This window comes from Phyllobates terribilis, unplaced genomic scaffold (assembly GCF_046119375.1).
Source record: "Phyllobates terribilis strain yellow unplaced genomic scaffold, ASM4611937v1 Scaffold_3__8_contigs__length_932513732, whole genome shotgun sequence".
Taxonomy (NCBI): domain Eukaryota; kingdom Metazoa; phylum Chordata; class Amphibia; order Anura; family Dendrobatidae; genus Phyllobates; species Phyllobates terribilis.
This window is the reverse complement of record NW_027362763.1, coordinates 441,987,746-442,010,180: the sequence shown is the minus strand read 5'-3', so window position 1 is coordinate 442,010,180 and position 22,435 is coordinate 441,987,746. Positions and strand designations below refer to the sequence as shown.

The window sequence follows — 22,435 nt, the reverse complement described above, 5'->3', positions numbered from 1 at the left end:
CTAGATGCATAGTGAGCACTTGGAACCCCTAGGTGCTTCACAAATTGATTCGAAAAAATGAAAAAGTGTTTTTTTTTCACTTTTTCATTTTTACGAATCAATTTGTGAAGCACCTGGGGGTTCCAAGTGCTCACTATGCATCTAGAAAGGTGCCTTGGGGGGTCTAGTTTCCAAAATGGGGTCACTTGTGGGGGAGCTCCAAAGTTTGGGCACAGAGGGGCTCTCCAAACGCAATGTGGTGTCCGCTAACAATTTGAGCCGATTTTCCATTCAATTTGTTAGCGGATACCATGTTGCATTTAGAGAGTCCCTGTGTGCCCAAACATTGGAGCTCACCCACAAGTGACCCCATTTTGGAAACTAGACCCCCCAAGGCATCTATCTAGATGCATAGTGAGCACTTGGAACCCCTAGGTGCTTCACAAATTGATTCGTAAAAATGAAAAAGTGTTTTTTTTTTCACTTTTTCATTTTTACGAATCAATTTGTGAAGCACCTGGGGGTTCCAAGTGCTCACTATGCATCTAGATAGATGCCTTGGGGGGTCTAGTTTCCAAAATTGGGTCACTTGTGGGGGAGCTCCAAAGTTTGGGCACACAGGGGCTCTCCAAACAGAACATGGTGTCCGCTAATTATTCAAGCAAATTTTACAATGAAAAAGTCAAATGTCGCTCCTTCCCTTCCGAGCCCTGCCGTGCGCCCAAACAGTGTTTCTTCCCCAAATATTGGGTATCTGCGTGCCCAGGGGAAATTGCACAACAAATTTTGGGGTCCATTTTTTCTTGTTACCCCTGTGAAAATAAAAAAAATTGGGTCTAAAGTAACATTTTTGTGAAAAAAGTTAAATGTTCATTTTTTTCTTCCACATTCAAAAAATTCCTGTGAAGCACCCGAAGGGTTAATAAAGTTCTTGAATGTGGTTTTGAGCACCTTGAGGGGTGCAGTTTTTAGAATGGTGTCACTTTTGGGTATTTTCTGTCATAAAGACCTCTCAAAGTGACTTCAAATGTGATGTGGTCCCTAAAAAAATGGTTTTATAAATTTTGCACGAAAAATGAGAAATCGCTGGTCAACTTTTAACCCTTATAGCTCCCTAACAAAAAAAATTTTGGTTCCAAAATTGTGCTGATGTAAAGTAGACATGTGGGAAATGTTATTTATTAACTCTTTTGTGTGACATATCGCTCTGATTTCAGGGCTTAAAAATTCAAATTTTGAAAATCGCAAAATTTTCAAAATTTTCGCCAAATTTCCATTTTTTTCACAAATAAACGCAAGTGATATCGAAGAAATTTTTCCACAGTCATGAAGTACAATATGTCACGAAAAAATAATCTCAGAATCAGGGGGATCCGTTGAAGCGTTCCAGAGTAATTACCTCATAAAGTGACAGTGGTCAGAATTGTAAAAATTGGCCCGGTCATTAACGTGCAAACCACCTGCGGGGCTTAAGGGGTTAAAGAAATGGATAACTAATTGTCCTAATTGGTAGCACTTTACCTATAGAATAAATGACTTTGAGAAGGTAAATGTTTCCAGGAAAATATGTAAAAAATGGAATATTTCAGGTTACGTTGGAAAATGGAAATATGATAATGCTGCAATGCTGTATAGAAATGATGTACTCATTATTTTTAATGTGTCCCATTCACGGGCTGATACAGAAAACACAGGAGGATAATGTAACATTAGTTAGGTTATAGATAAACTAACAAACACTAGATTCGCGGCACAGTCCTGCTTTATAGTCGTGGCACGGATCCAGCGTGAGCCCACTGAGTAGACAGACATTAGTATAGTATAGATCATCTACTTACAGCCTACTCTGCTTAAAAACGTACAACTTTATTTGGTACATACAGGTAAAACACCAATTCCACACACCGCCTACGCATTTCAAAAATTAACCATTCTTAGTTATAGATTGACTGAAACATATTTAGGCCCCATTTTTGTGTTCCTCCCTTATCGACAAAACAGCCAATACAAAGCCTGCTTAATATACCTAGCTTAATAAATGTATATATACACAACAACATTAGAATCCAGAAATGACATAAAAAAACTACACCATACAATATAAGCACCATGGTCAGAAAAACATTATAATAACATGATATTCTTTTTTTCTATTGTTCTGAGATCAAACAGATGGAAGAAAAATAAAGTGCACCTTATATCATTACATACATAAAGTATTTGCATTACCATTGTTTTATCCTCAATAAGGATACATCTAAACACATATATAATCCAAACATGCCCAGTCCCTGGTTACTAAAGTAAAGATCCAACGTGCCTTATGGCTAAGTAACTTCATCCTGTGACCCCCACTGTGATCTGATGCTTCTTCTCTCTTTATAGCAATAAAGTGGAATGACGTCACCTCCCCGACATGATACTGTGCAGCCCTACGACTGAAGGTTGGCTAGCATTTTTAAGGGTAATACGTTGAAGAGTACTATGATAAAGTGCATAGCACTTAATCATAGCACTATTAAGCTATTAATCATTTAAGTTAATAATATATAATGTTTTTATAGTCTTTCCATTGTGGTTTCTGGATGTCTTCCCGCCTTTTACCTGATCGCTTCCGCATGCATACCTTTAATGGACAGTTTGTGCAGCCTATATATTGCACACTGAAATCTTTGCATGTTATTTAATATACAATGAAGATAGAGTTACAGGTAATGTAAGTTTTTATGCTATAGCAGCTGCCAGTCAAGAGCGATGTGAATCCACCACAATATGCTTACAAATGCCATGTCCTCATCTGTAGTGTCCTTTAACGTTCAGCCAAGTCGCACTCTTCTTATCACTAGTAAATAAACCAAGACACACCATCTGCACTATGGTATCTGTTTTTTGGGGGGTGATAATCCTCAAATTAAAATATGCAAATTGCCTCTTCAGAGAAAAAGAGAACTTGTACTCTATAGCGCCACCTATTGGAAGCAGCAATCCTACAAGTCACACTCAACCCTTTAACGAGTCGTGCAATATGACTTATGATAAAAGCCAAATCAGAATCTCAATTTGCAGTCATGGTGTTCCGGGGCTGTTGGCCCTCATCAGTGTAAAGTTTGAGAATTGATTTGGCTAGATGAGAGGCTCTGGACTGAGGTCTAAGGGGTAACGTTTCTGCTTATGGAGAGTGACACTCCAGCTCTGGCATGTCGAGGTAAGGAGGATTATTCGCCATGCAATGCTCCTCTGGGAAATTTAATATGCAAATTGCCTCTTCAGAGAAAAAGAGGACTTGTACTCTATAGAGCCACCTATTGGAAGCAGCAATCCTACAAGTCACACTCAACCCTTTAACGAGTCGTGCAATATGACTTAGGATAAAAGCCAAATCAGAATCTTAATTTGCAGTCATGGTGTTCCGGGGCTGTTGGCCCTCATCAGTGCAAAGTTTGAGAACTGATTTGGCTAGGTGGGAGACTCTGGACTGAGGTCTAAGGGGTAACGTTTCTGCTTATGGAGAGTGACACACCAGCTCTGGCATGTCGAGGTAAGGAGGATTATTCGCCATGCAATGCTCCTCTGGGAAATTTAATATGCAAATTGCCTCTTCGGAGAAAAAGAGGACTTGTACTCTATAGCGCCACCTATTGGAAGCAGCAATCCTGCAAGTCACAGTCAACCCTTAACACTGAGTCCAAGTAAAGCTGAACCAAATAATCAAAAATACCAATTTTAATACTAGGAATGGAAACTTTCACAAAGAATTATATAGACTTTGTGACATGGATTTTCAAAATAGGTAGGGCAGTCTTATCAGGTCTAAGAGATCTATATAAAATGTTTACTGCTTATATTCTGAAATCTGGTGATCTCATTTAAAATAGGAGGTTTATTGGATTTATATTCTGGACACTGTCAACTCCAGTAAATACAACAATTGCAACTGTAGTGTGTATTTACAGTATATTGATGTGTAATAAATAGACTAATGTTCTTTTAAATATATTTACACAAATGTAAATATCTGAGCTCCCCTATGTGTTTTATGGCAAAAAGTTAAAGGGAAATATTTCTGAATACTGAGCCCTGTATCAACCAACCCAAACCACTATTTGACAGATTTCTGTGTACACTGTGCATAGGCAGAAAGCTGACAATCAGTGGTGGAGGTGGGATTATTCAGAGCTCATGAATTTGGAAGACTATCTGGCAGAAGGTTTACTAGTCCTCTAGTGATAATCTCATGCTGATAAAGCAATGGTTTTATCAAAGCTACAGCAAGCAGCCCAGTTGGTGACACCACTGGTATCAGAATATTGGTCTCTACATCATGCTGCTCTCAGATTAGATAACAAAAACCTGCTAACATATTCCCTTTAAGGGGCTTTAATCTGCAACACTGGGAAAGCATGTCACTGCCGAATAATGGCTAAAGCGCTATGGAATTAATGACGCTATATAAGTGAGTAAAATAGATAAATACTCAAAGGATTGTGCACTCACAGGTCAGGAACTTGGATGTGAGAGACAGATCTGATCCAAATTTTTTTTTTACAATTTCTGCCTTTTTGACAGGCGGTGCTCAGAAACTGCTGTGTACACATGTAACCAAAAGCAGCAACTCAGTCTCAATAGGTGTCAGCCAGCTTCCTTTGGTCCTGGAGAGCCCAAGAACTGTTGAATGAGAGAGCTGGTGTATCTAACTTAAGTACACCCAGGACAGCCATAACTGTCTCAGTTAGAGAAAAAAATGTATTGTAAAAATGAATACATAATACATAAATAAATTATAACCCCCAAATGAGGAAGATAATTTAAAATGCAAAGATAAAGAAAAGGAAAAAACTGTAAAAAATATAACTAATAAAACTAATAATGATAATAGTGATTAATAAAGTATTTTACAAACCCTATTTATGCCTTAGCCCCAGCACATTTTCACTAAAAAGGCATTGGTACATATGAAAAGATCCTACTAGACAAATATAAATTCTATTTTAAGGTTTTTTTATGTAATTTAATTAAAAACCTGAATCTCTGTCACACTCTTAAAAACCTATAATTATAACAGTATTAAATACTATGCGAGGAAAGACAAAAAGCCTTAACTGTCAAAAATCGTCTAGGCCCATTGTGTAAGTGTTGAAAGAAGTTCCGGAGGAGCCTTCACCGCAGAGAGTCTCACATGTAGACCCAGGTGATGTGGTCGACCTGAGAAAGATACCTCCACTAATGCACACTTAGCTTTGGGGAGGAAGATGAGAGCAGTTTGGCCATTCAGAGAGCTGAGCACAGAGAAGCAGAAGGGACATGTGTTTTTGTAGCAGTCAGTCTTGGGACAGAGAATCATGGTGCATCAGAAATACCTTAGAAGGAGAATGAGAGACATCCTTCAGGACAGTAGATGGATTGCATGGCATTACCTAAAGATACACAGATTTGAATTCTATATGATTCTAGCCTAAGGGTACCAGCTATGACTGGAAAGATTCGGATCTGCTCCATTAACCATCAGAGAGACATGAATACATTTTGGTAAGTCCAGGAGAGGACGAACAAGTCACCTGGCCCCATGGATATATTGCTTTGGGGATGCTAGGAGGGACCCACCAGTCGCCTAGAACCCATGGAGACATTTGAATTGCCAGGAGGGACCCACTGGTCACCTGGCCCCATGGAAACTCTCAGAGAGGCAAGGGTGGGACCCTTAGGTCTCCTAGCCTTGTACCTCGATGGACTGCTTGCTTCCTAAGCTTGCTGCTACCTCCTCTCTGTGGGGGCCGCCAGAAGCGGGGGGCCACTGGTTGAGGTAGTCAGCCCTGGAAGTCTTCAAAGTCGCAGCTGTTCTATCCCTGGCGGGCGGAGAAGGAATGGTGAGACTGTGTAATGTTGTACCATCTTGGGTATTTGCTGAGACTGTTCTATGTGTTTATTGTCCGCTTGTTGTCTCAATAAAGTATTGCCACACTGTTTTACCCTCACTCTGTTTTGTCTGAGTAGCGCTACACCCACGGAAGACCCCGGTTCTTCACAGCCATGCTATACAAAAAAAAATAAAAAAGTAAAATTTCACATTTGTCTACTTTACATCAGCATCAATTTTGAAACATTTTTTTTTGTTAGGAAGTTACAAGGATTAATAGTTTATCCTCAATTTCTCAACAAAATTTACAAAACTGTTTTTTTTTAGGGACAACATCATGTTTGAGGTGACCTTGAGGAGCCTACATAACAGAAAATACCCAAAAGAGACATCTTAAAAACTGCACCCCTCAAAGTACTCAAAGCAACATCCAAGAAGTTTATTAACCCTTTTTTTGTGCTTCACAGGAATTAAAGCAATGTAGAAGGAAAAAATAAACATTTTAATTTTTCCCACAAACCTTTTCATTTAGCCCCAAATGTTGCATTTTTACAAGAGTAACAGGAGAAAATGAACCATACAATTTGTTGTACAATTTCTCCTGAGCATGCTGATACCCCATATGTGGAGGAAAACTATTGTTTGGGCATACAGCATTTGACTTTTGTAGCGCAAAATTGGCTGGAATAGATAGCGGACACCATGTCGAGTTTGCAGAGCCCCTGATGTATCTAAAACCCCCACAAGTGACCATATTTTGGAAACCCCTCAAGGAATTTATCTAGAGATGTGATGAGCACCTTGAATCCACAGGTGCTTCACAGAATTTTATCGCATTGAGCCGTGAAAATGAGAAAAAAAACATTTTTCCAGCAAAAATGTTCCTTCAGCCCCAAATGTTTCATTTTCAAAAGGGTAACACGAGAAAATTGACTATACAATTTATTGTGAAATTTGTCCTGAGTACGCCAATGCCCCATATGTGGTGAAAAATGACTGTTTGTGCACACAGCAGGGCTCGGAAGGGAAGGAGCACCAATTGAATGCTGGAGCGCAATTTTGGCTGGAACAGATTGCGGATGCCATGTCACATTTGAAAAGCCTCTGATATGCTAAAACAGTAGAAACTTCCACAAGTGACCCCATTTTGGAACCTACACCTCTTGAGGATCTCATCTACTGGTGTAGTGAGCATTTTTATCCCTCAGGCGATTCACAGAATTGTATAATATATGGGCTGATTTAATGGAAAATTAATTTTTTTTTCCACTAAAATGTTACTTTGGCCCCCAAGTTTTCAATTTTCAAAAGGGATAATAGGAAAAAATGGACCAAAAAATGTTATACAATTTCTCCTGAGTATGCCAATACCTCATATGTGGTCAAAAAATACTTTTCAGTCACAGTGCAAAGCTTAGAAGAGAATGAGGGCCATTGTAGTGAACATTTTACTGGAATAGTGTGAGGGTGCCATGTCACATTGGTAGAGCCCCTGAGGTGCCATAACAGGAGAACCTCCCCATATGTGACTTCATTTTACAAACTACACCTCACAATGAATTTATATAAGGGTGCAGTGATCATATTGACACCACAGGTGTGTCACTGAATTTTATACTGTAGGGCGGTGAAGAAAAAATAATTACATTTTTACCACAAAGATTTTTTTTTAGTCCCAGATTTTACATTGTCACATGCGAAAATGGGTAAAAATGGCACCAAAGTTTGTCACACAATTTCTACTGAACGTGGCAATATCCCATATATGGCTATACAGTACTACTTAGCTACACGGCGAGACTCAGAAGGCAAGGAGCGCTATTTGACTCTTTGAGAACAAATTATCATAGAATAGTTTGCAGACTCCATATACAGAGCCCTAAGTGCCAGAAAGGCAGAATCCCCCCTCAAGTGACCTTTTTCGGATATTACACCCCTCTGGGATTTTATGTACAGGTACAGTGACGATTTTGACTCCATGGGTGTTTGCCAGAAACAAGCAGCAGCGAATGTTGCTGAGCGAAAATTTAAAATCTGCCATTGTAGCACCCATATATTGTGCCCAGCTCGTGCTACTAGAGTCATGGATGTAACAACCTTGCATGTTACATTTTCTTACAGACACCTGATGAAGGCTGTTTGTAGCAGAAACATGTTGCGTTTTTATTGTTATAGTTTTTATTAAATATTACATTTTTGGAGCACACAGCTCTATTACGGGTTCTTTCCATCATCATCACTTTAAGGTAGATGCGCCAAATTCCTGGATCATCATTGCTTTTTGCAAAATTTTTGCATCGCCATATTTTGAGAGCCATAAGTTTTATAAATTTGTGCCAACAGAGTCATGTCAGGGCTTTTTTGTGGGACGAGTTGACGTTTTCATTGGTACCATTTTTGGTCACATAACATTTTTTGATTGCTTTCTATTCCGATTTTTGGGAGGCAGAATGAACAAAACTCAACAACTCAGGAATTGTTTTTGGGGTTCTTTTTTATGCAGTTCACCATGTGGTAAAAGTGATAGCAATATTTATTCCTCAGGTCAGTACAATTACAGCGATACCACATTTATATAATTTTTTTATGTTTTGGTGCTTATACACAATAAAAACTATTTTATAGAAAAAATAATTGTTTTTGCATCACTCTATTCTGAGTGCTACATGTTTTTTATTTTTCTGCTTTCTGGTATGGCAGTTTGTTGTCTGCTAGACAAGATGATGTTTTCAGTGGTACCATTTTTATTTCCATTCGGCTTTTTGATCTCATATTATTCCCCTTTTTGTTCAGCAGTATGATGAAAAAACATAGTTTTTTGCCACTCTTTTTTTACGGTGTTCGCTGAAGTTAACTAGTAAGAAGTACGTTTTATAGGTCAGGTCTTTCCGGACGTGGCGATACCAAATATGTATACTTTATTTGTTTATATTTACATACACATATATTTATTTTTTAGATTAATATTTTTTAATTTTTTTTGTTTATTTTGTGATTTTTTTTTTTAAATATTTTTATAATGTTTAAAAACTTTTTTTTTTAACTTTTTTACCTTGTTCCAAGATGGGACATCACCTTTTCCTGCCCCAGTTGCTGAGTTAATGCTCTGCAATGCTTTTGTATTGCAGAGCATTAGATCTATGCATCGCACACTGGCAGGAGGTGTATCAGCTCCTGCTCTGAGCAGGAGCTTACAGGCCTCCGAACATGATTTGGAAGAACTGTCACGTGACTCAGAAGAGAACAAGAGTAGTGCTGGAAACCGGAGAAGATGATCAGTAAGTATATTACATTTTCACAATAGACTGTAGACTTATACTAGAAACAAACACTTGCTGATCTTTATAAACAGACTTTTCAGTGGTCTCTTTAACTTCATAGACAATATTACATTCAAATGTGGCACCTCTATATATAGTAGATAACACAGAATCTATCATATTCTATAGCAGAAGTCCCCAGCCTTTCTGACCTTGAGAGCCACATTCATCAGCTGAGAGAGGCTTGCGAGCCATATACAGTTCTGAGAGAGGGTCGCGAGCCCCATCCAGCTCCCATCACCCTCATAGTAGTGGCAACCAAAGCCCCCATTACGGGTATAATGAAATCAAAGCTTTTCCACAGAAATCACCCCAAAGCATAATACCAAGATACAATACCCCCACTCAATATTCTCCCATCAAGCACTTCCAACACACTGTCACATCCAACTTCAAGCACCTCCTCTAACAGGTAGTATAATCCTATCTCCGGTGTAACATGCTTAAATTATCTCTAAACCCCTAAGACCAGTATATGTGCATCCAGATCTGCTGTTCTGTTCAGGGCTACTCAAAAAATTCACCATTTTGAGATGTGCTCTTCATATCTGTTTGCTAGACCTGGAGCTAATGCACCAAGCTGGCAGACAGCCACGAGCTACAATTCATGGGACCGCGAGCCACATGTGGCTCCTGAGCTACAGGTTGGGGACCCCTGTTCTATAGTATGATGTCACTGCTCATCTGCTCCCTCTCCCTTCACAATTACCTTTGCCCTTATAGAAGCATGCTCAGATTAGAAGCTCAGAAGGCTTCTATTCCAAGGAAGGGTTGAGGCAGTCTGTCATGTGCACAACAGGAAGTAGGAGTCTTAAATTAGATCTTGTGGCCAGTATAAAAATAGCAAGAGTTTTATTTTCAATATAAATCATGATTTGAAATATAAAAAAACTATCAATTTTAAAAAAGTACATTTAACCTAAAAATGTGATTTAAACAATAGATAATTTTCTGATGACACGTTCCCTTTAAATTAGATTACTTTTAAGTGTAAACATCAATATTAATATATTGGTAACCATACAGTAGCTTTAAATTACTTCTATAGGTTTGTATTGTGTATTGGATGATATTTTAATATTCATGTGTATATAAATTTACTCTGATCCTGATGTATACATGTAGGAAATATTTTATCCCCCAAAGTGTTAGGTCATTGCAGCCTGAAAGCATGATTGACATATAGTTATGTTTATAAATTCTATAAAATAACTTCTGGATATGAAAGAGAAAAGTCTAAAGAAAGTATGATAATCAGGACCATAGTGGTAAACAATGAGGTCTCCTACTGAATGACTGCAGGCAGAGATCTTGAAAATTGTGAGTAATGAATTATTTAAAGGATATTATTGGAGAATTCTACAAGTTTTAATTAAACTCTTTCTGCTCAAGCTGAAATACTCCTTTACCTAATTACTGTATATAGTTATACAAAATATGAAAACATTTGTTGCTTTCATACAAAAACCTTGTGACACCTGTCAACAGGTTGTGTGTGGTGTTTCAGACCCATTCTTGGCAATGGAGCTGAGCTGCAATACCAGACACAGCCCATAGACAGGTGTGGAGCTGTTTCTGGAAAAAAGCTGGTATGTTTTTTGTATCCTCAAATTATTTTAAGGAGTTTGCAATACATTAATTAAACATGTAATGGATATACTATCAAAGTTTCATTTATACATTAAGTATAATAAATAGTATTCTAAAAATCACACCAACAGTTTGTGACTAGACATAATATCAAAAGTTCTTAAAGAAAACCCTAGCCAGTGAAATGAATGAACTTTAATATTTAAACTTAAATGCATTGATTGGGATCAACTTGCTGGAGATCTCTGAGCTAAATCTAAAAAAGTATCTTGTCTGGACACAAAACTGAAGGGCTTTTATTCTAGTGATTGTTGGAGATCGCAGATTAAAGGGATACTCCATGAAGATTTTGTTACCACATCCGAGAACAGTATAATGTAGGGACAGAGACCTTGAATTGAACGATATATATCACTAACTGGGTTGCTTGCTGTAGTTTGATTATCACTGAGAGGACTAACAAACCTGTACCAATGTAGTCTTTGAAATTCAAAGTCTCTGCCTATCCCTAGCACCCACCATTGATTGGCAATTTTCTATGTAAAGTGTAGAGAGAAAGCTGTCAGTTAACCCGATTGTGCATATGGGCGTAGCTGTACTTACTGCACTGGGGTGACCATGTGTGGATGGGGATCAGGAGCTGAGCTCCCTCAACACGAGGCAGATGCTGGCTGTGTTAAATAGCCGGCATCTGTCTCCAACAGCCACGAACACTGAGAGCAGTATTGATCTTACGTCACTGCCAGTGCACGCACAAACCATGATGCGGTTGAGGCACACTAATGGGTTACGATGGCAGCCAGGGGCCTGCTGAAGGCCCCAATCATTGTTATCTTTGTAATCCTCTGAAGCTCAGCTATATGTTTAACTTCAAAAGAGACCGACATTTATACAATATATTGTACTACTGATGTACAGCATTGGACAATCACAGGTTCAAGTCCCCTAAAAGCCAATAAATAAAGTAAAAAAAATTTTTTTGGAAAATGTAAAAAAGTTTTTTTTAAAATAAATAAAAATTAGATTATGATGTGTTTTGCTCCAAATTCTTCTAAATAGTGCACAGTTCACAAATTTAGCATATAATAAAACAATCACTTCATTTCTGTCTTTAAGCAGTTTTTGAAACTATTTAGCACCAAAAGTAACAAATCTGTTAAAAAGTTATAAAAATGCACTGAATTGAAAACGCTGCTGGAAACCTTACTCCAGGTAGGAACTTGGAATGAGATGCGCCAAAAAATACGACATTTGGGAAAAGTCACATTTTATGCACTTAAATAAATTAGGTCGTTTGGTAAACGCAGTAAAGAGAAAATACTTAACTCCAGAAATGCATTTTTAAGTCACCCCATTTTCCTATACGGTAAAAAGTGATCAAAACACCATATGGACCCCAAAATGGTATCTATGAAAATTCAAGCTCTGCACACAAAAAACAAGCCCTCACACAGCTCCATCCATGGAAAGATATAAGCTTTACTGATCTCCGAAAATGCCAACACAAAACAAACATTTTCTTTGCAAACTTCAGATTTTTTTTTTTGCATCACTTAAATAATAACAAAAAAATCAAACCAATTTGGTATCGCGTAATCATAGTGATCTGGAGAATCATGTTTATAGTTCATTTATACTAAAAAATTAATGCCGTAAATACTAAACCCAAAAAACAGCGGCAGAATTTTTCACCATTTTATCCAACTTGGAATTGATTTTTCCCATTTTTCAGTACACTTTATGGTTAAATGAATGATGCCATTCAAAACTACAACTCATCCTGCAAAAAAACAAGACTTCATATGGCTGTCGAAGGAAAAATAAAACAATTATGGCTCTTGGAAAAAGAGGGGAAAAAAATGAAAGCGCAAAAACAAAAAATTGCCCACTCCTGAAGTAGTTAATGTTATAGGCCAAATTAAACAGAGCTCAAAATTAACGTATTTCTTGATTTTAATTGCAGTCCATATAACCAGTACAAAATAGACATTTCGATCTCAAAACGACCTTCCTCAGTGCATATTGAGTGCCAAGTTTTTTCATATATTTGATTGGCATTGGACCCTACTTGAGCACCAACCAGGAGTGCTGTGATTTATTCCTCAGATTATACAGAGCTATCACTGAGTGAACCAATAGTTATCTAAAACTACAGAAAGAAACCTAGTAAGTGACACATCGCTGGAATCAGGGTTTCTGGTTCTAAATGGTGTTGCTCTCAGATGGGACAGCAAAACATTGTTGACAGATTCCCTTTAAGAACCCTATCACTATGTTTAGACATATTTCAATGGCAAAAACCTGAAAATGTCTACAAGAGAACATTCTCCTCCATGTTTAGGAGATCTGCCCTTTTCACAAGCATGAAAGGGAAACATCCCTAAAATGATATGAATGACTGAACCAAGAGGAAATCTTCCAATTATAGAAGATGACAGAAACTGCTAGTGTAAATAAAGCCTTATTCTAATACAGAAGAGTGATAAGTGACCACCAGACTTGTGTAGTTTCTGTTCATCTTCAGGAGAAACACCAAATGTATGCAGCTTTATTTCCCCTGAGGGCAAATATTGGGAGGCTGTCTGGCAGTCTGTACCGATATTAGGGGAATGCTGTTCAAGTCTGAGATTCTCCAATAAAAACCTTATGTTTATGGCCAGTTCCCATCTTCAGAGTTGTCTAAGGCTACGTTCCCATGATGAGCTTTTGATATTGCAGATTTCTGCACCCATTAACTAATATACATTACTTGCATTTTTCCGACAAAAAAACTCACCAAAAACTCATCATGGGAACGTAGCCTTAATAGATAAAAAATCTGCTCACAAGCCAAAAAAATGACGTGAGAAATTCAGATTTGCTACATTTACATCAACAAAATATTGTAATTTCCCAAGCAATGAATTTCCTTTAATGGATATCTTGATTTTGGTTTGTCTAAACAATAACATTTTATTATGTTATGTCGCAAATTGAAACATCCCATTGTGTAAACTGCTAATAAGAAGTACCAGTCACAACGGAATATTTCAATGCAGAAATTCTAATTGAAGTCACTAACACAGAGCACAATGAAGACTTTATTTTCAAGCCAAAATAAAATATAAGCAGGTTGCAGCCAAAGAAGGGGATTGAGAAACGCAGAATGGTAACTTTCCTCTGGACTCCAAGACAATCAAAGACTTAATTGTTTCCTTTCTTTCAATATAGTCATTTAAAATGCAGGCATAATAGTATAACCAGCTGAAGAAATGATTCCTATTTCAGCACCCATCTAGATGGACAGCGTGCTGCTACAGCTCAACCTGGAGAGCAGAGGATTATAATCTGGAAGCCAATCCTCACTGGGACAGACTAACAATTTGGATAGAATTAAATGTGTATGAGAAGAACAGAACCATTACATCCCAATGTCACAAAGCAATATGTGATGAGCAATGGAGTGGGAAGTAATATTGGCTATGGTGGAATACATAGAATAAATATACTGTAGTATAGGGAGTCTGTACTTTCAATTCTTCATTTATAAGGATAAAATGATCAGTTCACATGTAAAAGCAATCAGTACCAATGGCAACAATGACCGGACCACAAGCACGACTAACAAAACAGTCATTTATACATGGTCCAGCAAAAATGCTAGAACTACAAGTGAGAATAATTTATTTCTTATTTTATAATGTCACCTGATGCTATATACTGTATATAGCCCTATCCTATTACAGCAAAGAAAGTCCCTATACGTTTGGGATCTAACACATGCCCTGTACACAGGTTTTCTGTGTTTTATAGTCCAGACTCATTGAAAAATTTGTCTGCACTGACTGCTCATTTTACCCACGCAGATGGAAATATACCAACTTTAGCTGTGACTTGCATTAAAGTGTGCTGTGCATATAAAATAGGATTTGATTTTTGCTAGTACTCTTATTTTTTTATTGATAGTATTTGCCATATCATTTTATTTAGATTTAAAATGTACATATGAAAGTGATGTTTTATACCATTATTATGACTATTATTATTTACTACTACAATACTTCCAGGACAGCATTAGGTGAAAAATAGATGGCACACATTAAATATTCCTTATTATTACCTTACATATTAACATAATATGCAATATATTTAAAGATTTACTTGTCAACCTTTGGGTAAAATGTATAATAAAGTATGTCAAACCTTCAGTGCAAGAGTAGCACGTAAAAAGTAAACAAAGACAAAAAGCCAGAAAATGGGAAATATTTGGTGTCAATGTTGACCACTGAAGGGATCAGTGTATAACTGGACACAGACCACGATGGGTACATGCACCTACTCTCATGTCATATGCTTCTATGGGTCTAAGACTCAAGAGATCAGATCCAGCAATGATAAAAGCATCTCATGGACCAGACACATGTCCACAAACTAAAATACAATTCTCCAAACGTCTGCACTGGAGAACCAAATCAGTACCCATCGTAGGCACAGGTAGGTCCATTCTTCCTGACGAGTCTGTGCCATCTGCCTCTGCAGAGGTGGCTTCCAAGGTCTAAATGCATAGAGGAATAGCTGGTTACACTATCCTTGACATTTACTCTCCTTATCAGGTGCAGATGCAGAATACTTCCCTATTCATATCACAGCTAGAATCCATGAGCCAATAGTAATGTGCCAATTATAATCACCCCTAGTAATCCTGGTACCTAATCTGTAAATCTAGATTCCATCATGCCGTCATGAATGAATAGAAGTGGCACTACAGCCGTGTTCATAAAGAGGGTCACTACAATGCTATGGTCTATACATAGACATGCACCTGACATTGAAGAGCAGCAGAAGAAGGCTGACATGGGCTTACCATTGAGGAAAGGTGCAGCAAGATGCCTCTGTCTACATGTTCTGCAAGGCATCAATGGGCTCTCATCTCCCAGAGGTCGGCGCTGCCTCCATCTCTCCCTCATCCAGAAACCGAGAGGCTGCAGCCAGGACTGAACCTACCAGATTTATGGTGCCATAACAAGTCATGCAGGCACCGTCTGACTGTGAAAGCTGGGGGCTGGGTTAGACGGAGAGGAGGGCACCCCCTTTTTCCCGGGCTTAGTACGACGCATCATTGGTGGCAGTCGGAATGCGGGGAGGAGCCCCAGAGTTAATAAAATTGCTTCTCCTTCTTGCCCTATCTCACCCAGCTTTAGCCCTGGTGACGTCCAGTGCTCTTATGTTGGTGGATAACTCATTTTTCATGTCGCTCTTAAGGGAGAAGATTGCTTAGCATGACTCTGCCTGGATCCCCCATGTCATCTCTGAGGCTGGTGACAAAAAAAACCCGTCCAGAAAACCTCAGTCACTTGCTTAATGCAAGCCGCTAGCTGCGATGCCAGAGCTGCTGCTGCTTTTTCAGCTCCCTCTGCCTCTGTGCTGTTGCATGCAGCCACTCTGTGCTGGCAGCTAGGCAGTCAAGTATGAATAATGTGCTCTTTGATCCAGGACTTGCAACACAATGTGTGCCTGAATCACTGATAGCACAGTGACTGCAATACAAGCCCCTCGCTACCATAATGCATCTAATAAAAGCTCTCTCCCTGCCACTACTGTGCATCCCACACATCTCAGCATTGTTTGCCTGCAGTTTCAGCTATTGCTCGCAGATAAATAAATGAAAAGCATATTCAAAAATGCATAAAACCCCCTTGGGACCTCTTATCAAGAGGGCCAATTTTTTGATGAAGTAGGGGAGGACGAGCCTCATGCTGTGCTTCATAGGCACAATTTTCCCTGTCCAAGATCCCTTAGTTACCTAGGCAACCCCTAAACTTTAAATCTCAATCTCTGATTTGTTCTAAACACGTAATTAACATTTTGGAGTCAAGCAATGGTGATATGACCACAGTCGCAAAAGGTGTCATGGTTCTTCGCATTGAGATTCTGCTAGATACCACAAGCACAGCCCATCAAAGGATCATGGCAAGAAGAAACACAGAGAACATTTGTAGAGGTCCAAACATGACAGGGCTCTGTCATACTCTAGTACATTTACAATATCTTTTAATAACTCTGATTGTTCCGCTAGATGATATCGCGACAAAAAGTGGAATGTCAGGCAAAGGAAAGTGGTATAGGATGCTCAACCGTAGACAGAAATTTGTTTCTTTTCAGGAGCTCTCTGCCCCCACTTGTCTTCCAGAAACGACACCTGGTCCACTTACTCTTCAAGATGCAATGTCTGATGAGTTATGTGTCAATGCATGGTCAGTTAACCAGGTTAATATTGAAGATGAGATTCTTACAGTTCTTATAAATGTACTAGCTAAACTGGACAAGCAAGCAATGTCTGACACCCCAGGTTGGTTTAGTACCCCAACTGAGACAGTGGTATAGGCACAAATGTTGGGAGGAATGCTTGTCAGGAACACTTATATTTCTAGAGTAGCATCTTTGGGTACGTATGTATTTAGTGAAGTGTCTGAAAAAATACAATAAAACTACTATCAAACATAAGGTATATGATGTCACCCAACAAATAATAGTTAATAATGAGAGAAAATTTGAAAAAAGAAATCATATAAAGAAGAGTCACCAAAACATTAGGTTACTAACTCCAGGTTTTTTAGTAGACGCTTTACTTTTAACGAGACTGGAATGTGGTTTGGATTTATTTTTGAAACTCAATACAATTTATTCCGGTCATAAATCATCCAGGGGAACAACTTGGTGGAGATATGACGAAGAGTTTAAATGCAAACCTGCTGTTCCAGAGGTTAAAGCACTCGTCTAGTCCTGCTGCTACCACTGGGAATGGTAGCAGTGTCTGATGACCCCCCCAGTTTGGTTTATAGTGGTATTGGCCTCAATGATGATAGGAATGCTTTTTAGGGACACTTATTTTTGAAGTGTGGCATTTTCAAATATGCACATATCTAGCAAAGTGTATGAAACACTACAAAAATGACACAAAAATGAGTACTTTGAAAAGTAGTCCTTTTTGTCACCTGACTAATTAACGAATAATGAGAGGGAATTTTAAAAAGTGATGATAAGAGAAACAAAGATCCCAAAAAAGTTTGCTTGCTAGCTTCAGCCTTTTCAGTGTTAGAGGATGTAGAATGCCTTATGGGTTGATTAGCATAACTCAATACAATTTATTCGGCTCTTAAGTTACACAGCGGTCCGACTTGGTGGAGGTATGACGAAGAATTTAATCACAGATATTCTCAGTTTCAAGAGGTCAAAATCCTCCTTCAAGTTTGCTGATAGCACTAAGAATGAGGATGCTAGTGAGTGTAACCACAATGCGCCTGTGGCTAAACCTCTACTCCAGGAGACAGGAAGCCAAAATCCTCATTAATGACTTCTCTGTTGGGTAGATCATTCTGCACTCACCAAACTCTGCTGTTATGTTTACTGGGAACTTGAAGTTGGTTTGTGATTTGTAACAAATAGTTCAAAAGCAATTTGATAAGAAGATCCGATCGATTTGTATGTCGTTGACGTTGTTCATTTAATGGCCTGAATCGCCAAGTACAAATGGGTATACTGTATATATTGTCCATTATTTGGTCAGACATTCTTCACTTCAAAGCCTTTTTCCCCTTCATATTCACGTGGTCCTAGATTGTCGATCCAGTACTATGTAGTAGTGCATGTAACACAACAGAAATTTAGAGGGTCTGCCACCAAATTTTAGATTTTCTAAGGCCAAAGAAGGAGTGGTTGTCCATTAATGCTATTTGCAGGGTGATAACCAGAAATTGATGCTGGACAATGGCAGCCGTCTAATTTATATTGGGTTCAATATCTTTCTATCTGGTTTGCAAGATGGCATTGAGAGCGCAGTTTTACTTATTTTGGGTGAGGTTGGAGATTGTTGTAGCGGAACAGGAACTGCTTGTAGTGAAAAGGGAACTGTGTTTGTAGATAAATTGCATCTGATTGATTACCAAGGGCATGCCCACCGCTTAGACAGTTGGCTGGCACGCAAAATCGTAGGATCCTACAGGCACTGTCAAAGAGGGCTGGATACTGGGTTGGACAGAGGGGAGGGAACCCCCTTTTTCCCATCATACATCACTAGTGGCAGTCACTAGTTGGATAGAGAGAAGGGAACCCCTTTTTTCCCATCATGCATCACTAGTGGCAGTCATAAATTAGAATTGATAAAATCGCCTCCCTTTCTGCATCACATCAACCAGTTTTACCTGTGATATTGTGCCCCCCACTGCCAGTCTTATAGTCATCTGTGTAGGTGTGCATGCCATTCTCCTTAATATACAGTGACGATTGAGGCTGCCCAGCCTTCCAGTATAATATACTTGTCTATGTAAGAGTGTTAGTTATGTTACCAGTCTGTCAGTCAGGTATATCTTGCCTGTGTCAGGGTGCACTGACAGTCAGATGTGCTCTGTATATGGTCTTAGAATAATACAATGTACTTAGTAGTGATGAAACCCTTGCTGGGTAACCACCTAGTGGCAGACAGCGAGCGAGCAAAAATGAATAGCTTTGTTAGTATGGAATTGGTAATTTGCAGTTTTAGCTCACAGATTGAAAGAGAATGAATAAATAGCCTGGCTTGTCTGGGCTGCATATATTGAGCTGCACAATAAAGTCGAGCATGTATTCTGACTGCCCACAATAGAAAGTGGTGAAGCATAGTTGGCAAAAAAATTCTGTCTTCACATTGTTCTGTATTTTTTCCCAGTGGCTTGTATGATCAATCTAGTGCCAAGTTGCATTTCCTATGGTCAGCTTTAAGCTGTAGGTTATGAATGTACAGTAACTATTTGTCCTTAAAATTATGGCATGAACATTAATATTCTAATATATTACACTTTCTACCAGTAATAATAGTAATCATTTTTATTTTTATAGCACCTTCATACTCTGCAGCACTTTACAATTTTAGCGGGGACTTGTATAGACAAAAAGACATTACAGAAAAACATAACTCAGATGCCAAAAGGAGTGAGGGCCCTGCTTGCAAGTTTACAATCTATGAGGAAAATAGGGGAGACTTGAAAGGTGAATGGTATAATGTGATTATATTGTACAATACAGCCATAACATTCTAAATAGATTATGTACTTAAAGCTATATTAACCGGTCACCAACCAGTATGTGTACAAGTACAGACACAGATGCATGTAGGGTATGTGAACAGATGCTACGAGGATCAAGATTTTGAGGAAAATGTTTGTATGGGCCACACGGGGATAGTTAGATAAGTGAGGGGAGGCAATAGGCCATTCTAAGGAAATGCGTTTTTAGGCTATGCTTAAAACTGTGGGTCTAGGGAATAAATCAAAATGTCCTGGGTAATACATTCCAGGGAATTGGTGCAGTACGCATGAAGTCTTAGAGATGGCAATGGGAGGTTCAGATTATTGAGGATGTTAATCTTAGGTCATTAGCTGAATGGAGGGCACAGGTAGGGTGACAGACTGAGATGAGGGAGGAGATGTAGGGTGGTGCTGAACAGTGAAGCGCTTTGTGGGTGAGAGTGATAAGTTTATATAGAACTCTATATTGGATGGGCAACCAGTGCAACGACTGTCACAGGGTAGAGGAATCGGTGTAGTGGTTGGAAAGGAATATGATCCTGGTTGCTGCATTCATGACAGATTGGAGAAGGGAGAGGTTAGTAAGAAAGAGACTGATTAGTAGAGTTGCAATAGTGCAGACGAGAATGAATAAGAGCTACAGTAAGAGTCAAAGCTAAGAAAAGGTCGAATTCTTGAAATGTTTTTGAGGTGTTGGTGACATGAGCGGGTGAGTGATCGGATGTGGGGAGTGAAGGAAAGATCTGAGTCGAATATATATATACCCAAGACAGCAGGCATGTTGCTGGGGAGTAATGTTTAGTTTTTTTGACAGATTCAATTTTAGATAGAGGGAGGACATCATTTTAGAGACAGCTGAAATACTCCAAAGACATACTGATATGGAATTTAGGTTGTGAGCTCCAATGGGGACAAGTGCCCATAATGTCTGTAAAGTGCTGTGCAATTAATGCCGTTGTGTGGAATAACCTACACGGTGAAACTGATGTAACCCCTTCATATATACTAATGTATAACAATTACAATATCATCAATTTCAACCACAATTGACAGAATTTACATAATGGGGACAGCCCATTACTCTACAGAGACATAAAATAAAGATATGTAAATATATTACATTTCATGGGGAAAAATGAAATTGGTGTTAAAAAAAGCAATTAATAGTGTAAGAAAAACTTTTTTAGAACAAAGTTTATTCAGTATACACTACATAAAATAATAATAAATTATTATAAAATAGTAGGATTACATATAAGTAAAATCCCAGAAAAAGGGGCAGTAAAAGTGGGAATTAAATAAGAAAGAAACAGTATGTAATTAGAAATAAATTCCTAAATACCTTTACATTTATTTCAACAATTGTTTTGTCTTGGGAGCTAATCACTATTGTCAAAGTGGTTGTCGTATTGTTACACTAACAGACATCTGTCCTAGAATGCTAATAAGACAGGTATATGTGACCATGTGCAGTAGGAACCTCCGCTGCCGTGACCTGTACACTTGACAGTGTGAACAGTCTCCTTTTACTTCAGTACTCCTGGTATCTCCAGTATTAGATCAGAAAGACTGGGTGGATAGCAGTGTGAAAAGTCTGTTTTTTCCTCAGCACCATTGGTATCTCCAGTACTAGATCAGAAAAACTTGATGGACAGTGGTATGAGCAGCCTCATAGGCACATCAGAGGCTCTCCAAACGCGACATGGTGTCCGCTGATTATTCCAGCAAATTTTGCATTCAAAGAGTCAAATGGCGCTCCTTCCCTTCCAAACCCTGCCGTGCGCCCAAACAGTAGTTTTCCTCGACATATCGTGTATTGGCATACTCAGGAGAAATTGCACAACAACTTGTATGGTGCAATTTCTCCTGCTACCCTTATAAAATAGCAAAATTTCTAGATAAAAAAACATTTTTTGTGGCAAAAATGTCATTTTTTTTATTTTCACGACTCAACATTATAAACTTCTGTGAAGCCCCTTGGGTTTCAAGGTGCTCTTCACACATCTAGATACGTTTTTTTTTTAACCCAAAAGATACAATTGGAGTACTTGTTTCAATTATATATAAAAAACTATTTTTATTTGAATAATATGATACAATTCATAGAAATACTAAACACATGATACAAGGAAAAAATGAGCTAGACCACTAAACAATCCAGAAAGTATGCAATCACAGTAATGGCATTATATATACTGTATATGATATTATAATGGAGTATTGGCTATGTATTCAAAAATAGGTGCACAGTCAATTGGAATCAAATACAGTTTAGGCAAATCTTTATGCAATTGCTAAGAATCCAATCAGACTGAGTAAAACACTATATGGGCCTGAGATCGCAGCATCTGTGATTCAAATACACAGTCAAAAGACTAATCGTCTTTTAAATTATATCTATATGTATTCTCATTATCACTGCATCAGCCACTAGTGTAGTTGCCTAATAAGGTAACAGGAAGCGCTTACCCATAAGTAGTTAGCTGCTGCAGGTACCAGGGATGGAATCCTTATTAAGTAACTAAACTAGTGGCTGATCTAGTGAGCATGAGGATACTTTTATGGAATTATATACCTTTTATGGATGGACTTTTACCTAAATAAAAATACATGTTTTACTTGAAGTGCTTTTGTTACATGGATTGTCTCTA

At 38.4% G+C, this 22,435-nt stretch overlaps 1 protein-coding gene across 1 annotated transcript in view; it reads right to left on the bottom strand.

Annotated features, from left to right (window-relative positions):
- FUT9 (fucosyltransferase 9) overlaps positions 1-16,238 on the bottom strand; it is a 321,966-nt gene extending 305,728 nt beyond the window's left edge. The window contains exon 1 of the mRNA XM_073675728.1: positions 15,587-16,238. The gene's annotated coding sequence lies outside the window, so the exon portion shown is untranslated. The remainder of the gene's footprint in view (positions 1-15,586) is intronic.
- Between the last annotated feature and the right edge of the window lie 6,197 nt (positions 16,239-22,435).